Raw genomic sequence first — 18,811 nt, 5'->3', positions numbered from 1 at the left:
CAGAGTCTCTGCCCGGATGTTGTGTTATTTTCTGTGTTTGGGACGTTTATGGACATGTGCCTCCACAGCATTCAGGCAAGGTCTGGGCTTTATAAAAGGTAGCAACCAGTTGCCAGACTGTAGACAGCAGGCATCAGTGCCAAAAAAAACGCAAATATAGTGAAGCAAAACGCCAAACGAGAGAAATACAGGGTTGGCTTTTAATTTCACTTTATCTGGCAAGTGTGTTAACAAACAGGAATGGACAATTCTGCAGAGTATACCTTAAAACAGCTTATCCAAAGTACAGCCTGGGGGCCAGTTGTGGCCCAAGATTTTATATGTCCCCTGGCTTGTTTTTCAGAATATACTGTATGTGGCCTCAAAATGGTTGGTCAAATAGGATCACTCTGTAATTTTTTCCCTTCACTGCACGAGAGAATTGCACAGTTTATAGACATTCACTAAGTAAAAACTGCACAGACAAACTCATGTGTTTCTATTGACAGACAATAAACAACCAAACATACAGTTTTTTTTTTGTTTGTTTGTTTTTAAAGATTATGTTTTGGGGGGTTTTGTCTGTATTGAAAGACAGATTTAAGTGTTAAATGCAGCGAGAGAAGGGATGCGTGCAACAAAGGGCTGAGGTTGGAATTGAACCCGCAGCCTCTGTGGTGAGGACGCAGCCTGTGTACATGGGGCACTTGCCCTACCAAACAGAGCTACTGGGCACCCTGGCAATTGTGTGTTTCTTTTTTTTTCTGGTCTTTTTTAAAAATGTTTTATTTCAGTGACCCATATGATGTGAGAAGGTCACATCATCTAACCTGGCCTCCGTTCTAAAAAGTTAGTTCACTCCTGCTTTAAAAGGTATGAAAGTTCCAAATATGTTTTTATTCTATCAGAAATAATTCTTAGAAAGCGAGAAAACTGGAATCGGAATAAGGCAAGAAGATTTGTGATCTGTGCACCTCTAAATGTTTTACAAAGAGAGTGCAGCATGTTAATTATTTGCAACATATTTGTTTATTTTATGTATGCGCTATGCTGTGCACTGGTGCGCGCGCAGAAGTGTGTGTTAAAAGCAGGCCTAAGGGGAATGAAATTCTAGCCAGTGAGCTCCATCCCAGAGCCAAATTACACAAGCCAGCCATGATTTCATGCTTCACTACATTACTTCTCCTTTTTCCTCTGCTCCCTGCACTCTCTCCCCTCCTCTCTGCTGGCTCATGTACCTCTGCTTTAACCCCGCATGGATCTTATCTGGTTAAAGAGCAAAAAGAGGTGAACCACACAAGCCATGCGCCATGAATATTTCATCCGTGTTTGGATTACCATTTTCTCCAAAGATTCATTGTTCAATGTATAATACATGCAGCGTCGCACCTCGGCGCCTAGATCATAACCCCTGCCCCTCTAATCACAGGCCAAGCATGCCCTCACCTAGCCGGCCATGCCAGCACTCTGTGTGTGTGTGTGTGTGTGTGTGTGTGTGTGTGTGTGTGTGTGTGTGTGTGTGTGTGTGTGTGTGTGTGTGTGTGTGTGTGTCAATATTTGTGTGTTAGCAGGGTGCTTTCTGTGTAGGTGGATGCCAGCATATAGTTAGTGCATATATGTTGACAGGATTCTTTTATGAGCACGCGTTTTGTGTGTGTGTGTGTGTGTGTGTGTGTGTGTGTGTATGTGTAAGGAGCGCGGGGTTACAGTGAGGCTAAGACCGGCTCATCTTTCACACACACACACACACACACACACACACATACACACAAACTCCTCCACCCTCAGGCTGGATTAGATGATGAGGTGGGAGAGTGAGTGAGATTGGAGAGGAAAAATGTGTTGGTAGGAGGGAGAGAAGAGAGCGAGTAACAGATTAAGAGTGAAATTCGAGTCTTTTGGCTGCTGGGCTCAGCTCTAGCTTTAAGTTGCAGCTGTAATATTCTTTCAAATGATCCACCTCCTTTTGGATATACACTGCAGAGTGTGTGTGCACCGTTTTGCCAGCCCACACCGTTTGGCTGATCTGAACGGCTCGCTCCTCTCTTCATCTCCTCCCATCTTTCTATCGCTAAATGAGCACTGAATAGAGAAGCGGGCGAGGCTGTATAGATTTGAATGGCTCACTCGGTGGGTGTTTGATGGAGAAAATGGGTGCACAAGTTATTCTGACCTAAACTGCCCCTATCTCTTCATAGCCATAGAAATGGGCTCTTTTAAATGTATAGTTTCTCCAAAATTACCATACAAGTAATTCAAAACAGTGAGGCTCAGGCAGGCAGGGAATATATCAAGTGCGTTTGACCTGAGTGCATCTCAGAAATCTCTAAGCATTTACCTTTAACGCGTGTATGTATGTGTGTGTGTGTGTGTGTGTGTGCGCATGTGTGTGTGTGTGTGATGTATTACTGATGTTATGAGGACATACAGCTATTTGCAAAGCACTTTTAATTTTAGCAGATTTAGTCTTAGTTTTTAGATGAAAAAGCTTAGTTTCAGTCACATTTTAGTCATTTTTAGCCTTCATTGTTTAACTAACTAATAACTAATTTAAGAAAACTGAGATTTGTTTATAGGTTCACTGTAATTTCTGACTTATCGATCTCTAACAAAACATCCTGGTGCTGACCCTTTACTGGCGTGTACAGCTAAACAGCGTTCTGAACACGCATGGCTTGTATGGTATTAGATGATAAGTGGAAGAACGGTAATTTTTCTAACATTTTTCTAATACATACGTTTCATAAAATAATTTATCATTCTGTTCTCCTCTTCTCTCAACTCCACCACTAACATTGTTGTCCAGTCAAAAAAGAATGAAACATATGTTTTGTCTTAGATTTTATTATGAAGATCTATTTTTAGCTTGTCAGTGTCTCATATTCATTATGAACAAAAGGTTGTTGAATTATTTTTGTCATAATTCATTTGTTTTCATTAGTGAAATTTACAGTTACACAGCCACATTGTGGGGACTCCCCTTTCTTTTGGGGACCAAACTTAAATCCCCATATCATTAAGCATTGCTTTTTAGGGTGAAGGTAAGGGTTAAAACCAGTATTTTATAGAACCTATGGGCACAAAGGTTACAGAAGTGTATGTACTGTGAAAAAGTTCCTAAATGAACCAGTCTCGGTTAAAATTTCCTCCAAGAAGGGGTTTATCTGGTTAAAAAGCTCATAAAAAACCCAGATGAAATAGTAGATGGTTATTTAAAAAAAAAGAATTGAAAAAGGGGAAGGAATTAAAACATGATGGGTAAAAGCACGAAGACTAAATGGTAGATAAAACAAGTTGTTTTTCGTTCAAAAGGAGAGAACGAGAGAGTGGAGAAACAGGCAGGTGTAAGGGGAATCTACATTAACAATAAAAGATGATGGTTCTTCTAGCCTTCCCTGGTCTCCTCCATGGTCGGATAAAATGTGGTCGATATACAGGAAAATACAAAGGTAAATAAATGTAAGCGCTTTATAAAATCATTGGGTTGGTTAGGGCTCGGAGGGGGGCCGGACACACAGTTGTGTCTATCAAGCACACTTAAATTTAAGACAAGTGCTTCCATTGGGACTTCCTTTCCTTTTTGGGACCAAACTTAAGTCTCCATAACATTAAGTATTACATTTTAGGATAAAAACTTGAGTTAGGCAAATAAGGGTTAGTTTAAGGGTTTGTTTCCAGGAAATGTATGTCAATCAAAGTAATGACCGCTGAAGTGTGTAGTGTGTGTGTGTGTGTGTGTGTGTGTGTGTGTGTGTGTGTGTGTGTGTGTGTGTGTGTGTGTGTGTGTGTGTGTGTGTGTGTGTGTTTCTTTGTGTACATGTGTGCTCGAAAAATGATCTAATGATACTATCTTGCAGAGGCATGAGGGCAGGTGCCTGACATAAATAAGTAAAAGCTCATCAAAGAGGAAATTATTCCATTTCCTCCATAGGCAGGAATAATCAGAGTTGTCTTGGTGCTTTGGTCACACACTCACACACATTTACACGCGGGTATGCACACACACTCTTTGCATGGTTGCACGTATTAGTCATGCATATGGATTTAAATGCAATGTGTTTTGTGTGTTTCCTGCGACAGAAATAAACCGCAGAGACGCCACACTTGGAGAGCATTTCTCACTATCCTCAATTAGCCCAATTTATCCGTAATGTCAAAGCAAAAAGAAGAAAAAAAGAAGACATTTGGGAAGAGAAACTTTTGTAGCATTAATGCTCTCAGAAGCAAAGCGTTTACCTTTTTACTCATCAGATGCTGATGAAGGCTGTGAGAGATGAAAGTTGGTGTCTTGTTTTACTTTGAATTAGACTCCCTCTTTGAAGCGCGTCTTGTTTGTTTGTGATGGCGAAAAAGCTTGCAGCATTTGTAATCAAACCCCTCGGGACCGGCTGTCTCAGTTTGGCTCTTCAAACTACAGTGTGCATCTCATTGTGTTTCTTTTCTTTGTGCACATCATGAAGAATCTCGGGCTGGGCTTTGACTGCTCTGTTCACTATCCTCTTGGATAAAATTGACTTTTTTTTTGTTTGTTTAAACTTGCGACACGCTGTGAGCTGTTGTGCAGTTGAAACTAAGTCATAAAAGATGAGCAATCCACATGGGAAATATCCATTTAAAGCTGTGGAAATTGTGAACCTCTGGTGGCCTTGAGTACGGCTTTAAGTTTGCTGCAGTCATCTCGAATGTCAGCACAGCAAAATCAACAAAGAAAAAGGCGGCTTTATATGAAGGAAAATGTCTTAATTTTGATTGTTCACACTGCAGAGAAAAGGGATTCTTATTTTTAAACACATCATACAAAGCTCATGTTTTGTGGTGCTGCTGATGGCAGTAAAGCAACCATTAGATTTCCTGTGACAGATTGCAGAGGCCAGTACATCAATCTGCCAGCTCCCTTTCTTCTTCATCGTGTTCCTCTTCCTGTCAGACCTGAATGTTTCTCTGTTTCCTCTCCAGTTTTATTTGGACAGGCTCAGACTTCAGGTGTTTGCTTTGCCTTTTAGGTCCAAGCTTAACAGCACAAGTGTCCTTGTTGTCGTTCTTTGATTTGTTTTTGGAGTCTCCCCACCTCTTCTCCTTTTGCCTCTGCAGCCAGTGTGGGAACTGGACCATCAGGTCCCAGCCAGACTGGAACCGGCTTTGTAGACAGAGAGAGAGAGAAGAGGTGTCAAGGCTGCTGGTGGAAGGTTTCTGTCATGTGGGTCTGAAAATGAAAGGATTTATAAAAGATCGATCATTCATTAGCCCTCTGTGGTATGCATTATGATGCCAGATGCCAATAAATTACTCGTGAAAAGTTTTCAAGAAACCTTTAAATTTAAGTTTGTCTGAATGTTACCCTAAGACAACATTGTGTGAAGCACTGCGGGACAGCCCATTGAAAGAATGTGAGTATATTTCAGCACACATACATAAACAGTTTATCAATTGAGGATGTGTTGTAAAGTGTGAAGACCCAGAATGGGTCTGTTACGGAGAGACAACGCTGTATCATAAAGGGTTAAAGGTGAAGAGGATCTTAAAGTAAATGTCCCAATTTATCGCAAGAGGGCCACATCAGTGAAACTATTGCATAATAGCTAGGGCTATCAGTATGAACGTGTAAATTGCAATGCAGTTAAGGTCCTTTATTAACGCATTATTACAGTTTTTAACTGTATCTTTGCTGTAGAGTGAAGATACCAGAATAATATGAAACTAGATAACATAAGGAATCCATATATACCAGACATATCATGCTAGCTTCTCTGTAAGCAACCAGAATAACACTCCAAATGGAAAAAATGAAAATGGGTTGTGTGAGTACCCATGAGTCTCTCCTTTACAGACACACCCACTTAATGCATGTCTTTTACTGTCATTTTATTCCTAATCAAGACAATTTGGTAAGAATTGCTTCACTTTGTCAATATGGGCTTCAAAACTGTTTCACAGTGTGAAATAATTAAATTGAGAACGTGATTAAAAAATAGCAGTAATTGCAATTAACTATATACATTCAACGATTAATAGCTATTTAAAAAATTAATGGTTTTACAGCCCTAATAATAACCACAACTTTTTTTCATCACCAAATTGTTCCCTTTCTTTAAGGAGCACCAACTTAAATTCTGAAAATGTTCACAATTGATTAATCCATTTAAAAAACAGTTGATGAACAGCCAGCTGACAGCACTGGTCCATCCACCCGAACTCTATCCAGTGCTTCAAACAGAGAGCTGAAAATGCCATTGGCTGTTGTGGTGTCTGTCGTTGACATGTGCTCATCATATTCCTCGCCAGCAGTCAAAGTCTCATCAACACCATGAATGAATTGGGCTAATTGTAATGTCTGTTCTCTCCTTAATTGCAACTGGAAATGCAACAAGTGACCTAACTTTGTGCTATATTTGACCATCCAAATTTCCAGCACAGAGGCTTCTTGTCAGGCTGATGTTAGTAAAAACATGTTGCTTGTTGGGGAACATGATTTTGCCGCCTTTAGCAAGCATGTATTTATCATCTTGCCCTGGGCATATGGCATTGATGTTAATGCCATTTTATTAGCAGAGAGGTAGATAGCTTTTACAGCTGCATTGCTGATCTCCAGCTACAACTAAAAGCAGACTCTTTCCTCAAACCTGTCAGCAGTTCATTTATTTCCCTGTTCTCACTTGTCTTTGCAAGTTCTTGTACTTTTTTTGCCATGGTAGTCTGATGGTGGCAGTGAATATTATTTAGCACTGAAAGGTGCTGTGAAGAAACAATCTGTTTTCCTGTGATTAGACCCAAACTGGTCCAGTTTTCTTGAAAAAATGGAACACTCTGTGTCCACTTTACTACTTTTTTATAGACGTTTTCTACTGGCAGCAGCTGCATCAGCAATAATGTTAGCCAATGCTTAACAGTTTTGCTCTGAGGCAAATTGTGATTTGCAATAATGGGCTTTATAAATAAAACAGACTTGATTTGACTTGTGTCACGTAGCCCATAGACCTCCTGAACAAGTGAGATCTATCAGCCCGTATTCACTCCCAACTCACCCCATCCTGCAACTCACTCACCCCAGAGGCAGCATGATACGCAGCAGGTGCATCAGTTGTAAAGGCAGCAAGCAACAACCCAACTCGTAAAATACCTGCTTGTCATCAGTGGACATCAGCGTCAGATGTGGATGCAGCAAGGTACCTTTGGCATGCACCAGTCAGAAGCAGGTGTAACACAAACTTCCTGTCTTTTATGCCTCCACACCGGCGACCGGAAGTATTATGCTTTCAGGTTTTCCATCCATCCATACATCAGTCTCATTCTTGTGAACTTGATATCTAAAGAGTGCCTTGAGGGAATGTATTCAGATTTAGCACAAACATCCACTTGGACGCAAGGGGGAACTATTAGATTATGGTGGTAATAGGTCAAGTTCAAGGTCACTGTGACTTTGTCTGTCTCATTCTTGTGAACGGGATATCTCAAGAACACCTTGTGGGAATTTTTTCAAATTTAGCACAATTGTTTGAGTAGATTCAATGATGAACTGATTCCATGTTGACCTTGCATTTGCTTGATTTTTGTGAACACGATATCGCAAGAACACTTTGAGGGAATTTATTCAAATTTGTCTATTGGACTCAAGGATGAGCTGATTAGACTTGGGTGTTCAAAGGTCAAGGTCAATGTGACCTTGCATCAGTCGTTTGAGACTTTTGAGTCGCTGGGTGAATAATTGATCTGTTGGTCCGGTCAAAGCTGATCAAATCAATGGATGGGAGGAATGACTGCTGCACAGAAGCGAGTAAAAGCAAACTTTTAGATAGCAAACCACCTCCTGGCTATAGCTGTGCATATGGTGCAGGGAGTCGTATTGACTCTTAGCCAAATCTCAGCAAGAAAATGAAGAAGACTATTTCCCAAAATTCACTGTTCCTACATCTACATCAAGACTCAAGGCAGTAATAATTAGCTAGTTCTGGGACACCAAATTAAAAGTCATCCTCACATTGCACACGTTACTCAAATCAGCCAATTTCAGAATGTATATTGCCAGATTCAGTGTACTTTGATGAGGGTTTAACTTAAATCGCAAACTCAAAATGAAATATTATAATCTACTAGTCATTTAATGGTCTTGTTCTGAATGCATTCCAGATGAGAGAATATGGTTCCTTTCTTAATGGGCTTTACTGTAAGCCTGTTCTAAAGTCGGTACAGTGCCGGAGCATCTATTCATAACTGAGCACAGACATCACTCTCTAGTGCACTCTAATATATATCCGTTTATATCATTAGACACGTGGAAGGATTAGCCCCTAATTAGAATTTTACATACACACCTTCCTCTACAACGCACTGTGTTTGACACACTGAGCAGTGTGCGCTGCATTACATTCATCATAATGTAAGCTTACCTCATGAAGTGATTTAGCTCTCTGATAATAGTTGTAGTACACATTTGCCTGCAATTACACACACACACACACGCACGCACACACACACACACACACACACACACACACACACACACACACACACACACACACACACAGAGAGAGCTTCCCACACTCAATATTTCACCCTTCTGCCACGACTGGTGCGGTCCATCAATCAGAGTAAGCTGACAGCTATGGCTAATGCTCCCCTTTTATTTAACCGTGCTTCATAATTTACCATTAGATTACTGGGTTTACATCATTTACAGCATATGTTGTGCTGTTTGTAGTGCTCTTTAATTGTGATGCATGCTCTGAGCCACAAAATGCTGTCATTTTATGACATTTCGAGGCATTAACTCTTTAAATCCAAGATTTGGAAAAAGTATTTTAAATTAATTCTGTAACATAATTTTTATATATGTAAATATGATGATTATAAATAGTTTTTAGTTCCCTATCTTTCTTCTTTGCTCCTGAAACATTTCTCCCTAGCTGTTTTAAAAATAATTTTCTAAATTTACTAATTACTTGCGATTTGTGGAATATTTCTCACCAAGTTGTTCATTGCTTTATTCATCACCTTTTTTTACATGTCTTTGAAAGAAATCACACCAATTTGCCCATGGTTTAAAAGTTTAACTAATAGTTAAAGGCAATTGGGGTTGTAAAGTTTTAAATATCATCACATATACTACCTTTTGCATGTTTTACATAAACAGTGTCAAGAATAGACGCTGATACATGAAAGTGTGCTGTAAATAGTATTTTTATATATATATATATGTAGATTTACTCAATATCAATATAAGTGATTTGCTACAACATCTGTGCATAGACATGTTAACAACTTTGAAAGTCACACCCCATAATTGGCAGGCCGGGGCATGCTTACTTATTCAGCGATAATGAGAATAGCTCTCTCTCTCTCGTTGCATCTCTCTTACAAACACTCACACACAGCCATATTCTGCAGATGTTCAGCAGAAACAGTGATTTAAACTATCAGCTCTGCCCATCGCGCCAACTGGACCCGTGCCCGTCTCAGACTTGAGTAAACATCAGATCGTCATCAGCAGAATGTCTGACTTGAGGGAAAAAGCGCAAGGCAAGTTGAACTCTGGAGCCGTGAACTTTAATCGACCTCTCTGCAGGCTCGGATCTATCATCTTAACTGAGGCGATCCGCAGATGACAGCCCTGCTCATCCATCACGGGAACCGCTCAGCCCTGACACACATAAAAACTTAAACTGCATAGAGTCGGACTCGGTAGAACAGAGAAGTTTCACTTTGATATAGAGTCCAACTTTTGCTCTCTCAGGACGTCAATCACACCTGTACGACTTTACTTTGACTTTCACAATCACCCAAAACATACATATGGAAATATGCTGTTCCTCTGTAGTGCCCTTTGATCAACTTTACGTTCCATTTTAATACTTCTTTCCATTCTAGCAGCTGTATTTCTTTGTTAAATCCCCTCTGTTCTGGCTGCTGTATCCCTCCATATAGAAAGGTTAAACACACCTAAGCAGAGGCAATGTGACTGATGCCGGGGCTGTTTCTAAATGTTAATGACACCCTGCAGGCAGAGCGCTGTACACCGCAGTATCCTACTGTAGAGTTATAGCGTGGCGGTTATGCTATAGTGGCTCCATCTGTGCACGTACACATCAGAATGTGTGTGCTCAGCGCAGACACACACACACACACACACACACACACACACACTCACACATCAGGGACAGCCCACTGTACAGCTGGCACGCAGCCAGGAGTCCTTCCACTGAGTGGTCAGGGAGAGAAATCAATCAAACATGGCTTGTCAGGCCCCTGAATCCATTATGGCAGGGAGAGTGGTGAGGCTTGAGTAAACAGGGATGACAAGGAGAGACAATTAGCAAGAATTCAGGCTGTTGTTAGAGGCAAGCTTGGGGATTTGGTAGTCCTGCATGGCCTAGTTTGGCCCACCTTGGCTTAGCTCCGTCAACAGGCTCGGCTCGCAGCTTTATTGCTGGTAATTCACTAGCCCCTCAGTGTTTTATGCCCGCTCTCTTTACAGCCTGAGCAGGCCAAATCCATTTAAATAAACACCAGTGCTGCAGAATGATGGCCGAGGTGTTTAAAAGCACTGATGCAGGACCAGCACATCCACTGAATCACAGCTGGGGCCATTACAACATTTCAGGCCAATATACTGTACAAGTATTAGATCAGACACAGGGGATCTCAATGAGACTGAGAGCCTCTTTGAGTTTATATACCGTACAGTATTGGGTGTACATGAACGCTATTGTATAGTGTTGATTATACCTGCAAACACGCTCTAACACACCCATCTGTATGCAGAAGTTATTTGCCGAAAATCATTCCCCAACCTGCAAAATTAGCCGCAAGATTTACCGCACTCAGATCAGGAGAGGAACTGATTTAGAAACAATGTGTGGAGAGCTCTCAGTGCGAGTAAGTGTGCGGCCATTACTCATACGTAAACTCATTACATTGGTCTAATAGCTCTGTCTCGTGACTCTACCGCTGCCCGCCTATATGGAAAGAACATTAGTGTGGCCTATGTATGGAACACAGTGCTGGAGTTCATTCATTCTTCTCTATGGTATGGATCAGACAGATAATTAACTGCAGAGACATGAAGTCATTGTTCAGTTAGAGATATGGGCCCGCTCTAATAAGAGCTCACACTGTGGAGTGGCGAGGAGAGAAAGGGACGAAATTACAGGGATGGGTCTGCTAATGTTTGGTGGGTGACTCGCACTGTCTCTCTGCACTGTATGTTGCATCATATGCTCCCTGTGCTATAGCATTACTGTGTTCATTTTTATACTCAAAAATGTGTTTCGCTCATTGTTCCTGTACTTTGATGCCTCAGCTTCGCTGCGTAGAATAATGCAGGAGCAAAGTGTGACATTGGACGACATTCATCTGCCGAAGAATGGAAGTTTCTCACCTTAAACCTCACTCTGTCACGTTTATGTACGAGCAGGATTTTGACATCACATATAGTGTGGAGGCCAATAATTGCCCAGTATGCAACCTACACAAGTGTGGTTTGGAAACCTGCAATGTCTTTGAGGCCTAGCAAACATTTTAAATTAATTTATTTCCACAAGAAATGATTTCTTCAATATCCTGAATGGTTAAAATCTATGTTTGCTAGCTTGCAGTTGTCTTCACTGCCTTTGTTGGTGTATCGCTCAGTTTCTTTGCACGTTGCCACCAAGCTGCAACCTGTTGGGTTGAAAAATGAAGTGACGACTGAGGACGGACGGTTTAGGTGCCGGGTGATTTGTCTGTGGATTTACAGAGTGGAGGTTGAAATTGTTTGAGGGTAAAACTACCAGAGGTTGGCAAGCTAATGACTATCAGGACTGTGCCTTCTCTATTCCAAAAGTGCAGCTGCATGCTACCAGTGAGCTACACTGTGTCGTGTTGTTGTCACGCATGTAGACGGGAGTGGAGAAAACATTGAGAATTCAGGGTTGGAAATTAGCAGCAGGCACCAGCCAAATGCTGGTAAAATATGCAAGCGGCTGCTATATTTGCTGCTCACCAGCAAAACAAAACAATAGTTATCTTCTGAGTGGCTGGTAGATTTTGGAGTCCACCAAAGTGGCTGGTGAAAAAAAAAAGTAAATCTCCAACCCTTGTCTGCTGCTGTAAATAATGCAGATATTTCAGAACTGCTGTCTAGTATGTCTTGAAACTCATCTGTCGTCAATGTGCTGGGAAAACAAGACAGTTTGTCATAATTGATGAATGAACGGGTTGTGATGTTGATGAACGCAGTGAATTCTAAGGGATGCATTAGTGAGAGTGAGAAGGAGAGTAAAAACAGTAAGTGAAAGTAAGGCTATAATCATCTCCACCTCACATGGACATTGAGTTTTTAGAGCTGAGCAAGTTCCCCTCATAAAGTAAAATTTATGTCCCCTGCTCAGGTGTTGTCTGGGGCTCCCACACAAGGCCAGCCTGTACTCGCCCCGACCCATAAATTCTAACTTTTGAATTTTTGAATGGACCTCTGTGCAGGGCCCAGGAGCCCCTGTCTGCGAGGCCCCTAAATTACAGAACCTCCACAAGCGGTCCAGTAGGAAAACAACTATGAAGTTTATCACGTAATTCCAAAGACAGCAGGGAACCGTTTGCGCTGCAGGGCCGAACACTGTACAATACACTGACAAGTTGATCTTACTTACGATAATCTTGGGAACAGATTGCCTTGAAAAAGTAAACTAAATATAACTAGAAATCTTTTATGTTTATGTTTACTTTGTATCTTATTGTTATGTTTGCTTAAAGTGTAGCTGTATTTAGTCAGTTTTGTCAAGTTGTTGCAACCAAAAAATGACAATTGAAATTAACTTGCAACTTCAGTATACCAGTCTGACTTAACTTGATCATGACAAAGAGGATGTTGTGGATGATTAATTAGGAGATCTGTGAGTTCTGTTTTCTTAACATGTTTAAGAAAATGCAGATATAATTGACTAGTTTGCAACCAGCAGATACAGATGTATAGCAAAGTAACCTTGGTTTACTGAAGTTGCTGAAAGTTAGAAAAAATAATTTAATTAAACTTGTAATTTTTTAAGTAGCAACAACTTCACAAAATTGAGTCAGTCTAATTAAATTCTAACTAATTTTACAATTAGTTATAAAGTAAACATAAATTAACCCTTAGGGACTGTTTGCTGCACTTTACTCACTTTATATTCTTAATTCTTTGATCATTTTGGCTGTGTTCATGCATATGGCATATATTTTGACAAGATTTTGTATTTTGGTTTAATCTTGGAATTTCCAGCTCAGCTTCTACAATAAGTCTAAAATACACTGGAAACAAAATTGTTATATTCAGACTGTTAAGTGCAAAAAATGTGCCATTTAAACCCATTCAAACTGCAATGTTTGACCCCACAGCCATCAAAGCATAAAAACATGCATTTTATTATTTCTGGGTGTCATTCTGCTTGGAATTTATAATTTTAGCTATTTTCCACCCGATGACATTATTTTTACCGTATTTGGCATATGTCGAAAATACATGCTATTTCCACTAGGTGCACTGTCTCAATCAATGTTGCTGCAAATTACTGACATATCTCAGGCTGAGATAAGAAAAAAAAAATACTTTGTAGTGTTAGAAATGAACATTTGATTAGAGGTCTGGTGTTGGCTAAAAAAATAACTTAATGAAAGTAGAAAATCATATCAATGTATAATATTTTTTATAGCCTGATTTTGAAAAGCACATTTTGCGGGCAGAGCAGTATTTGACACAGTGTTTGACACTGCAAAAAAATGTTCAATGTTGCTGCTAATCATTGACATATCCTAGGTTGTGATAATAAAAAAAGCTACTTAACATGTAGTTTATGAAAAAATTCAGTTTTTGTAGTGTTGTTTTTTTTCATCTAAAAACAATGGCAATTTTGACAAAAACCTGGCATTTAAAGGGTGAAAATTCTGAAAATTAATGAATATTTGATATTTATGATAAGCACTGATTAAGTATAACTAAATGTAGAAAATCACATTAATGTATAATATTTTTTAAAGCTTGATTTTGAAAAGCACATTTTGTGCACAGAGCAATACAAATGTGTGTAATATTAAAACAGGCCCTTAGGGTTAAGACTGGTAGTTATGTTTACTTACATTTTTCAAGGCAGTTGGTTACCTTTATTTTTTTTTTTACAGTAAAATCAACTTGTTGTATTTTACAGTGTAGAGGAGAGGCATCTCACTTTATTTGTTATTTCAGTGTATTTGGTGAATATATAGAAAAGGGCCTTAAAATCCACAGATCGCATGACTTGGAGTGCATGGCTGCTACATTCGATCTGTCCCTGTGGGATAGCATGCATGTGTGTGGGTCTCAGTGGAATAGCTAATGCATTGTATATATACATGTCTGTGTGTGTCTGTGTGCTAGAATATTTATCAAAGGACAACTGCGTGGACTAAAAGCATCAAATAAGCAAAGACCGCATGCTTTTACACGCATGCTGCACTGTTCTTATGTTGGTCCCATTGATTCTCATCCTTTGCATGATGCTGGAGGCCAACACTGAAGACAGAGACAGGGCCAAGTGGAAGATTATTCAGAATAACATATAGCGCTCTTGTGAGTCCTGATAAAAGTGAGTGACAGCATCAGAACAAATGCTGATGAAACGGTTGCATCACGGCGATCTGATCGCCGTCTCTATACCCGGTATCCTCTCCTCTTACATGTATGATTTATATAGACGCATGGAGGATTTCTTCAAAGCTCTCACATGTTTATGACTCCATAACATCTGACGCATTCATGTTTACGCTCCCAAGCCACATTTGACATTTTCTGGATATGATGAATCATTAATGATGACCTCAATAGGCTTTCACATCTTTGGCCCACAGATCAATAAAGTGGTTAGGGGAGTAGGTCAGCGGCTCTCCAGAGGTGTTTGTCTGTGTCTGTATGTGTGTGTGTGTGTGTGTGTGTGTGTGTGTGTGTGTGTGTGTGTGTGTGTGGGAAGGGTGCGTTTGTGTGTGTGTGTGCGCACGCCTCCAAACAGTCACACCCAGCAAGCGACTGTAAATGTTGGTGCTAATTGGCGGCCAAGCGCAGCCCTGTCTCCGGCGCGACGCTTGGGGCTGGCAGAATTGCGGCTGGTTTTTCCAAGTTTTTCCAAGCAGTCCCTGCCTGCGAGGCTGTGGGAGTTCCATCCATTATTGATCAGATCCAGGGATGAAAGCAGGAACGCTCAGTGGGGACTGAGCATCTTTGGACCCACACAGGAAAAAAACTCCAACAAAAACCAGCCTTGACCACCAACTCTGTGTGAAAAGAGAAGAAGGAAATATCTTTTTTAATTTCATGAGGAAGTCAGCTGGAGAAGCAAACTGTGTGGAAAAGTAAACAAGCAGAATTTATGTAAAAGGAAATTAACGCGTCATGTGGTGTGAATCTTTACTCATGCCTTAACATTTAGAAGCCGAATCCTCACTGAGATTTTTTGTACCCAGATGATGACATTGTGTTACGCGCTGCTTTGCCAGGCTTGGCAGCCGCTCAGCGCAGCACTGTTCAATGATTCAGCTGTGTAGAATTGACCTCCACCTCACCTTGGCAATCCTCCCCAACCAAATGGACGTTTGGCAGCCAGAACACACACTGGATATACAAGCATGTGTGTACGCCAGTGATAACACACACTTAACTCTCAGAAACACACATGCGCACACACACACGTACACACACTCTGGGAAAGGTTACAATGCTGCTTGAAACAAAGGGGCAGATGGCTGACAATGATACAGTGCCAGCACTGGCAAGGTGGTTAAAATATGCATTTCTGTTTGTGTGTGCATGAATATGTCGCTACACATCTCTCTGAGGTGGTTCTGTGCGTCTAACATCAGTCTGAACTTCTCCCAACTGTGTGTTTTCATGATGCAGATCTGTGTATTTGTTTTGGCCTGTTACTGTGTCTCTGCAGTCCCACAGCAAAGCAAAGCAAAGCAAAGCGCTTTGCCAGAAGTCGCAGTAATATACTTAAAAATTCTATAATGAGCTGCAACCACTGCTGGTGTTGAATTATCATTTAAGGAAAGAAGGGCTCATTTGCAGACATGAAACATTTTGGGGGAAATGGAAAGAGCTAATTAAATGGCATAAAAGTGAGATTATCTTTTTTTTAAATTTATATTATATTTCCATTCTGATATTTTTGGCAAACACTAAAGTTATAACCCTTAAGCCTTGATTCTGCCAGTAGCGTGTTGATGGCTTTATGTCTGTGACGCTGTTTTGCCCCGCCCTCCTCGTGGCTCTATATCCCATCGCGAGCGTCTGTGAGCTCTTCAGAAGTGGAGCGTCCTTCAGGTTTGATACTGTAGACCTGCTGAGATTGGGCTAATTTTGTAATTTTCCCTTGATTTTGTGGTCATCTTCTCTTGATTTTTGTGATTTTACCATGGCTGAGTAGACTCTGTTTATTGATGTTTTTACTCACTTTGTTGTGCTGTAGCCTGCAGTCCTGCTAGGAATCAAGTAGAAAGAATTTAAGCCACATTTCAGTCAAAAAACATGCTCATCTTGATAATTTTACAGATCAGTTTAAAAAGAATCCAGTTAAAGATGGAATAGATTGAAGATTTGTGGCTGTGTTTTAGTTAAAAACATATACATCTTTATAATTATGCAGATAGATAATTAATAATTCATTTGTGAACGAAATAGATGTGTAGGAGATTTTTAAGTGTGTTTATGATAGAAATACAGTGCTGTTCTTAATTATTATCCACTTTCTTTCTATTTCATGTACAGTGGCTGTTAGCAGGGACATTAATTCTCCTGCTTGCCAGAATACAGAGGGCTGGATGAAGAAGAAGAAGAAGAAGGAGCAGATACTATTGATGTAACATTTGGTAAGTGAAACATGATCCTGAGTTCATGCAAGGTGTGGTATTTAGAAAATTGACAGGATGCAGTGCTGCTTAACTTCCTGCCTGGTACGATCTGCTCTATGTGGCTTGACATAGCTGCTGTCCTCAGCATATACAGGTCAAAAATAGACCTGTATATAGCACATATTTTCCCCAGAGCAAAGCCGTGAACCGCGTCTGGGATGCTGCTGAGACGCTCTGAAAAACCAGTGGAATCATGAGCATTGTCCAGAATGTCCACAATCAGCTCCGGAGGCTGTGCCGTTGCCGTAACACTACGCTGATGGACCCGGATTCCAGTCTTGGTTGATCTGGCAAGACCTGTGTTTGGTTTAATACCATTGCATGAACCTGATCGAAATTAGGAGTACTCATGTGGACAAAAATCTGATCCCAGAATTCTCGGGGTAGCAAGTACAGCAAAGCCTATTCATGCACACTTTACGTTGTGCTTGAGTAGGCAATTGAAATCCAACACAGAAATGGCAGACCCTGCCGCTAAAAATGAGAAAATGAGAAAGTGAGTCTATAGAGAGGAAATAACTAAATGGAAATGGATTAAATGTGTATAGAGTGCTGCAGTGATGATGAGTTCTTTTGTATGCAGACAGAAGTTAACGTCGCCTTTGTTCTCTCGTCGAAACACCTATGGGATTTTTCCATTGGATTTTAGATTATTGCAGAAAAGAAGCTCTGTGGCAAACAGATGTTTCTGATACTTACATGTTTTGTTGAGAAAGATTCTTCACAAAGGAGCATCGCTTTCATGATTTTTGAAGCACATATGCAAATGCCAGAAGTAAAAAGCTAAATGTAAGCTTTTTACTTCTGGCATTTGCATTTGTGCCTATGAACAAACTACACTACAGCCGCATGACTTCACAGACAACCTCAATAACTGTAAATTTTTTGTTTGGTGTGATGGCATTTTTTTGTCTCTTAGCCACTTATTAGCAACCGCCTTTTTTAAGACACATTAAAGTTGCAAATTTTACAAGAGTGGAATATATTGTTGCAGAACAAAACATGAAACTATTTTGATCTTGTCTTAACCACAGACCAAAAACCTTTTCAAAAAGCCCATTGACTTCAAGACAAGGGAACCAAAAGTACAGAAATGCTAACTTCTTTCCGTGTTTTCAGACTCATTCATGCACTGTTCTTTGCAGAAAAAATGCAGGCCATAAATGTTAGAAAAAACAGATTCTGTTTCATGAAAATCTAAAGGATTATAGCTTTGAAGGTTTAAGGTATGATCGTGAAGCTCACTCCTCCAGCTTCTGCACCTGACTCCTCCTTTACATGAATGAGACTGTCCACTCCATGTCATTGGCATATTCAATGGCCATCCACTCTAATCCATCCCAGGTCATTAGCTCTGTCTGCGAGGCTAATCATCATCTCCTCTGGCTGAAGTTATCCCAAAGAGAAAAGTGTCTGCAGAATGAGACAGTTAAATATTCATGTCCCACTGCAGTGTAATATCCTCCTAAATGATGTTTGAACCTTTTGACCCAAGGTAATCAGCAGTAATCACATGGTCACGCAAACCAGTGATAAATTTGATCTTCAGATGGTTGAGTCTGAGGAGCTTTTGACACCCCTCAGCGCTGCGGATCAGCCAAACTATGATCGCCACATCCAGCATACACACACACGCACACGCACACACACACACACACACACACACACACACACACACGCCACATGCGCTCAAAGGCGGCGTTCCTGGTGACAGACAGTTCATTCACCCCCAGGCATGTAGGTATGACATCACTCGATTAATAATGGAGCAATTAATTATGACCTATTAGACTGATGAATTAGATTAGATAGAGAAGAGGGATGTAGCCATGTGATAATGTTACACTAAGATACATTAATGACTTCTTGGGGAGCGAGGTGGGGGACGTTCTAGGATAGAATTTATATGTGCCAGTTTGGAATGACATACAGTCAGCTATCTAATTAC

General features: G+C 40.5%; 1 protein-coding gene across 3 annotated transcripts in view; it reads left to right on the top strand.

The window, feature by feature from the left end:
• nrsn1l (neurensin 1-like) overlaps positions 1-18,811 on the top strand; it is a 190,382-nt gene that overhangs the window by 131,491 nt on the left and 40,080 nt on the right. For all 3 annotated transcript variants that reach the window (XM_088090302.1, XM_088090304.1, XM_042506830.2), the window contains exon 5: positions 16,721-16,821. The gene's annotated coding sequence lies outside the window, so the exon portion shown is untranslated. The remainder of the gene's footprint in view (positions 1-16,720; positions 16,822-18,811) is intronic.

Source organism: Plectropomus leopardus, chromosome 17 (assembly GCF_026936395.1).
Source record: "Plectropomus leopardus strain MGB_pleo_1.0 chromosome 17, ASM2693639v1, whole genome shotgun sequence".
In the NCBI taxonomy this organism is placed as follows: Eukaryota; Metazoa; Chordata; class Actinopteri; order Perciformes; family Serranidae; genus Plectropomus; species Plectropomus leopardus.
This window is presented reverse-complemented; position numbering and strand designations above follow the sequence as displayed.